This window comes from Pan paniscus, chromosome 5 (assembly GCF_029289425.2).
Source record: "Pan paniscus chromosome 5, NHGRI_mPanPan1-v2.0_pri, whole genome shotgun sequence".
Classification (NCBI taxonomy): Eukaryota; Metazoa; Chordata; class Mammalia; order Primates; family Hominidae; genus Pan; species Pan paniscus.
The window spans coordinates 104,524,155-104,530,862 of NC_073254.2; the positions used below are offsets into that span (position 1 = coordinate 104,524,155).

The window sequence follows — 6,708 nt, forward strand, 5'->3', positions numbered from 1 at the left end:
AAAAATTCATTGCAATATCCTCTAGGTTTATTTTTAATATCCCATAATTCAAAGATCTAAGAAAGAAGAGTTGAAATAGAAATCCATGTCCTGATTCTCTCCCATTTTTTTTTTTTCTCTTGGGGAAGAAGGGATTTAGGATTTGGACACATTCCTCAAAATCCTCTCTGGAGAAATGTGTTCTTTTCTTTAGGGAAGGAGCCAGCTTGGAGCACATTCACAGGCTTATTCAATTGATAGAGGAATTGGGAACCGATCCTATGTAAATATACAAAATATTTTAAATTCAAAAAATTAATTCTTTCTTCAGAGCATTTATGTTTAAAATGTTTCCTTTTTGAGTGGTAGCAAAACAATAGTACTCTGTTGGCATTTTAGGATTTCGAGATTCCCTGAATAAAGTATTTGCTCTAAACTCTGTTATCCTAAACTTATTTAGTAAAGGGTAAGAATGTATCGCTCTTTAAACTGCAGAACGCTTTCATGCATGGGAAAACTAAAAGGCAAGGGGATCCCCATGTGTGCTGTCTCTGAAAATATCTTGACTTACATTTTAAAATCAACTTATTTCAGGGGAAGTGGACCCTATCAGTTTTCTTTGTTTTCCCCATTTAGTCCTCTGAAGAGCTAGATCTGAGAAATGATTCAGCTAGAATTATAGGTTGCCATTTCTTCATTTTCCACTACATAGCAGCGGCTCCTTTCAGTCATTTTAAAGTCCTTTAAAAGCCCATATGGGGAAGAGGGGGAGGGGACTGCCTGTAAATCATAAGGACCCAGTTTCTTGATTTCAGTGAAGGGTAGTTTTACTGTCCGCTGTCACCACAGCTGTCAGCAGGATGCCTTAAACATCCTAATTGTCACTAGGGATCAGATTGTTCCTTAACTAATTGTTTAGATCAGCTAATCTACATCCATCATCTGCAAAGGGCAGGCAGCCCCAGGCATCCTGTAATTTAGATAAAACTCCTTTTCTGGGTCTAAACACATTGTTTGGGTGACCAAGGGTCAGGTACCAAAAAGCCTACCTAGGGGTGGAACAAGAGTGGAGATTGTATACTGAGGACCCGGTGAGCCTCCAAGCTTACAAGCCCAGACCACCTGCATGTGTCCCACTCAAACAACTGTGAATCAGTAGAAGATTCCATGTCATTGATCGCAATATGCCAAGAGCCCAAACGAGCAGACAGCCAAGATCACTGCCTGAGTCAGCCCTTGTGTTTGCACTCATATGGGCTTTGAGGTACTCATTATGACACAAATGTGCTGGGTATTTTTGAGCTATTTGCAAGGCTTTCTTGAGTTATACTTCTAAAAACACATCAACAACAGCGACGTAGTATAAATTATATATGCAACACACACATTTCATGTTAGAATAAAGTCTCCCTTCTAAGAACCTCTGCTTTAATAAGCTTTCTAAAACAATTGGTGAATTCGTTATTTTAGACTGTGAGGTAGTTTTTCTTGCATTCATCTGCTCATTCTTCCATTCAATAAAAATTTATTTCAAACTCTCATGAGCTTGGCAAGAAGGTTTTTGTGCCTCAGGAATGCAATTCGTTTAGAAACAAGCCATCCCCTTACATTCATATAGTTCTTATCTCAGAGTGCTTTCAAAATAACTAACGAATCGATTTAAAAGTAAAAAAAAAAAAAAAAAAGTAAAAGCAAGCAGGCCTTGAACTGAGCAGAAGTGAAGAGGAGTAGAAAGACAAATGTTTGATAAATGATAAACAAACAAACAAATACAGCCTTCCCAAGAGTGAAATTCAACCATTCATTAAGATAATTTAAGAAAAGGGGTCTAGGGACTTCTAAAAAACAGAACTTTGGAAAACCCTCCACAGTTATCTCACTCATTCAGATTTAGTATAAATCCTATTAATTTTGCAGTAAAGAACCCTACTAATTTTGTTTAGGCTGGCCTTTCTCTCACTTTCTTTAGTTTTTCTTTTAATGTAATAGTATACCTATTAATATTTTATAGAAGTACAGTGCTATGAAATGGAATCTGGAAAAATAATAAAAGAACAATTGCTAAATTGTAGCCAGCATTTATTGTGGTTTACCTATTTAGCAGGCATTATTGTAAGCATTTTACAAATAGTAATTCATTTAATTATGACAACAACCCTATGATGTAGGTACTTTTATTATTCCCACTTTGTGGGGAAATTGATTCACAGAGAGGTTAATTTACACAAGATCACAGATTGTGCTGGTGAGATAGCAGAGAATAGCAGTCAAACTTGGGAAAACCTTTTAGAGGAATCAGGTTCTGAAATGGGAATTAAAGGCTGGCAGGAATGGGGGTTTGTTGTCCCACAGAGGCAGATAGACAAGGAACACAGACTTTAGATGCTGGAGGTTTCCGTAAAATTGGATTGGAAAGAAAATGGGCCCAGTCTGGGGCAGAAGAGAAATGACAGCCATAGGGCTGACAGGGACACCAGGGCAGCTACAGTAAGTGATGATCAGCTATGGTCCAGCTTCTGACACTCAGAAATTTCATTTTGTCACTTTCACCTATTACAGCGACTAAAAGAACTTAGGAAATCTATAGACTGCTTTTCTTCCCTGCCCCTGACTGCCATCATTTTCTACAGAATTTTCTTTTCTAGTTGCAAAAGTAGTCTGTATTTATTGTAGAAAATATAAAAAATAAAACACACACATGCCCAGAGGAAAAGAGAAAATTAAAACATTTCTAATTCTACCTCCCAGAGATAATCACTTTCAGCATTTTCCATGTATAATTTCAGACATAAAATAAGAAAATTGACTTAAATCTACATAGAACTTTGCCATTTCCTTCCCCTCCCCACAGCTTAGCTTGATGTAGTAAATATTTTTCATGTTTTTATATATCACTGTTTTATTAAATTCATTAAATTAAATTAATTTGTTTAACAGATCTGCTGTTGATAGTAGATGGTTTCTTTCTCTTGTGTGAGATTATTTTCTTATAGTTTCACGCAAACTCATTAAATCATAATTTATTAACAGATAAAATGATTTTTATATTGCTAAATGCTCTCTGTAGATGTACTGTTTTATCCCTGTGGCAGCATAGACTGAAAAAGCCATTTCCCCACATACCACACCATAGAGATACAGAAGTTTCTAACTTTTGACTTAGAAGCTTTCTCTGAAAGGCAAAGCTGTAACTCAGAGCAAACCCGAGTCACCTCTGAGTGCCACCAACAGGTGGCGATGGCTGCTACCAGGATGGAGGCATTTGACACTTTACGAATTAAAGCAGTCTTCTAGACGTTAACCTTTAAAAGGGATAAATTTTATAAGTAAAAATGGTATTTCTTGTTTGAATTTTGGTTTGGTTATTAAAAAACACTGAATGGTTTTTTGCATGTTCATCTGTACTGCTTTTGCAAATTGTCTTCTCACTTCTTTTGCCCATTCTCTTTATACTGGGGTGTTCATCATTGTCATATTATTTATAAATTATCTTTACGGTCAGCACATTATGAGTATTATTTCAGGTTTACATTTGTCTTTTAATTCATAGTTTTTAAAAACTTGAATAAGGAAGTTATACAGAAGTTTTAAATGTTTATATAGCCATTTCTATTTTATTCCTTAAGATTTGTTTCTTTGCATTCTTAAAAGGGCTCTCTTTACCTCAAAATCAGAAAAGTATTCTTCTGCCTTTCCTTTGTTTTTTAAGTACTTAACTTTTTGATGCATCTGTTATTTATTTCAGTTTAAGGTACTGGGGAGAAAATCGACATTTTTTTTTCCAAAGAGCTAACTGTTTCTGTACCATTTTTAATAATCCCACCTTTCTGTAAAGATTAGAGATATTACCTTAGCTTATAATAAAGCCTTATATCCACTGGAGCCTATTTCAGACCTTTCCATTCTATCCCACTGGAATTTATTTAACTACTAGAGCCACCCGTTTCTGCAAAACACCTTAATATATTGTAGGGCTGGTCTACCTCATCATTTTTTCTATTTTGTTTTTACTCTTTTAAAATATTGTATTGGATTTGATTTTCAAATTACTATGTTAACACATGTGTCTTAGAATAAATTAAACAGTAGAGCATGGTGTATATATAAAGTTAATAACTTCTCTCTCTCTAGTCCCATCACCAAGGCTTATAGTGTGGTGAATACATTTTTACACTTTTCTCTATGTTCTTTCTTATGAGCAAATAATAATAATACATGATAGTAAGGAGAATTTCTTTTACCATTGAAACTAAAAACCATTTTTTCACTTAAAAAAGTATTTAGAACACATAAAACAAGGCAGCATTTACTCTTTTTTCTCATCTTCTAGTATGGGATCTCTTGGTGGCCCCTCCACTGTTGCACCATTTCTCTCTGAGCCAGTGTTACTGTCACTGGTTCCTTCCTCTGCCATACTGTCGACCCTCTCCTGCCCACTCTCCTTGTCCTCAGTAGATTTGCCTTCTTCACCGTTCTGTTGGCTCTGTTGTTTCTTCAAGGCGTGTCTCCTCTGTCTCTATTGGAATGTTCTCATTGTCTTTTTTTTCCTCGCCTTTGTTGGCCACTGGCTCTTCCTCAGGAATGATGCTGCTCACTGCACTAAACTTGCTCTGCTGCCTCCTTCTCCCTTTCCTCCTGCCTTTTGTGGGTCTGTTCCTCTGCCTGTGCCATCTCAGCTGCAATTTTCTCCAGATCCGTTTCTATCTTCAGACCGCACAACCTTTTAAGTTCATTGTTAAATGAATCTGTGCTTTCCAGGAATTTCACCTTCTCCTGGTGTCGATCCTCTTTTGGAAGAAGTTCAGCTTCTAGTTTTCGCTGATGAACCATTAAGGACTGGGCCTGTTGTTTGGGGACCTGCATTCTAGTTGTTGTGACAACTGACTGAACCTCTGGTACCACACTCTCACTAAGGATTTCACTGATGAGGCGGCGGTTTCTCTGGAAACAGACGGTGGCTGTATCTTCATTGAAAAGCCATCATCATAATCAACTGATCTTCAGCAGAGAAGTCTCATGTAAGGTTCTCCTTTCTCCATGTGAGACTGTTTGGGTTGACTGTCTTCCTCTAAAGCAGCTTCTGCAAGACTTTTTGCATTTATGTAAGCCAGGTACACGGGGGAATTATGATGGGTGTTCATAGATTCATTGTACTCTATCTTTTCAACTTCATATTCATTTAAATATTGTTTCTCTTCATCAGCAAGATCTTGCCACATGCCAGCAATAATCTTGCCAATTTCCCACAACTTTACGTCAGGGTTAGAAGCCTTTACTTGGTCCCAGACCTTTCTGCTGTACCTCATGTAGGGCATCAGCGGCTTATCTGGTGGCTTTGGGGGTTTTGGAATCGTAATACTGGAGGACCCCCTGACCCGGCTGTTGGTGGCCGGGTTCCCTCCCAGCCTGTAGTTGCTGTAGGCAAGATGACAGTATGGATTGTATCCTGCAAACGCTGGTGTGCTGGGCATTTGTGTTGCAGAAGCTGGGGTGGGAGATGGGGCATAAGATGGTCTTTTTGGCATTTTGGAAGATTAAATTCTCAGTTCCTTAAGAATGAATCTGAGACACCGCAGGTAGACAAAGCGCTGGCAGCTCCGGCTTCGCTTTTCTTTGTCCCATGCATGCCCCCAGTAATGAGAATATTTATCGAGAGCAAGACATTGTTCTAAGCACCCTACCTGAATGATTTCCTTTACTTTTTATCATAAACATATGAAGTAGATATTATTGTCATCATCAATACGCAGATGAGCAAACTGAATCACTGGTAGTCTAAATAACCTACCCACATCACATACTGTAGTTAGTAAGTGGTGGGACCCAGATTAAATCCAAGCAGACAGGTTCCAGAGCCTGAGCTTTAGAACCTGTCTGCTTATCTATCAAATGTCTTTGATAGACATTTAGACTGTCCTTATTTCTTGACCACCCTCCAACAATGCTGCTATTAGCATTTCTGTATACAAATTCTTTCATACCAGTAATTTTATTTCTGGCCTATAGTTTCTCAGAAATGATATTGCTGGATCTTAGGGCACATGATTTTATTTAATAGACATGACCAGATTAGTTTTCACAATGGATACACTAATGAATACTCCCACATATGAAATGTTCTCACAAACCCTCTTTTTGCTCTTTCTTCCATATTGAAGCCCCAGCATGTGCCCAGCGTTGTTCTCAGCACTGGGATGTGAAGGTGGTCAAAGCAGATGTGGGTCCTGCTCTTCAGGGGCCACAGCTTTCGCTCACACAAGATATCATTCTCTTTCTCCATTCCTCAGAAGCACCACAAGCAAACACAACAGAGAGTACCCCACAGGGAACAACTTAAAGATGAACACAAAATGACTAACTATTTTCTTAACCCGCCCTGTCCTTCCACACCACTACCTACACAATCCTCCCTTCACTCGGACCATTCTCTCTCCTGAGTCAGTCGTCTGCCACATTTCCAGGACCTCTGATCTTACAAATCTCCAGGAAGGACTTTCCAAATGAAGGATGATTTACCTTTCTGTTTCCTGTTTTTCCTCTCAGGCCCCACCCAGGGAACCTCCTTTGAACAACAATGAGAACATCAGCAAGTGTAGACCATGGCCTGCCTGCCTTTCCTTCCCTCCCTCCCTCCGTCCCTCCCTCCCTTCCTTCCTTCCCTCCTTCCTTCCTTCCTTCCATCCTTCCTTCCTTTCTTCCTTCCCTCCCTCCCTCCCTCCCACTCTGTTC

At 38.7% G+C, this 6,708-nt stretch overlaps 1 pseudogene; it reads right to left on the reverse strand.

The window, feature by feature from the left end:
- Positions 1-4,285: 4,285 nt before the first annotated feature.
- LOC100980416 (SWI/SNF-related matrix-associated actin-dependent regulator of chromatin subfamily E member 1-like) lies at positions 4,286-5,550 on the reverse strand (annotated as a pseudogene).
- Positions 5,551-6,708: the final 1,158 nt, after the last annotated feature.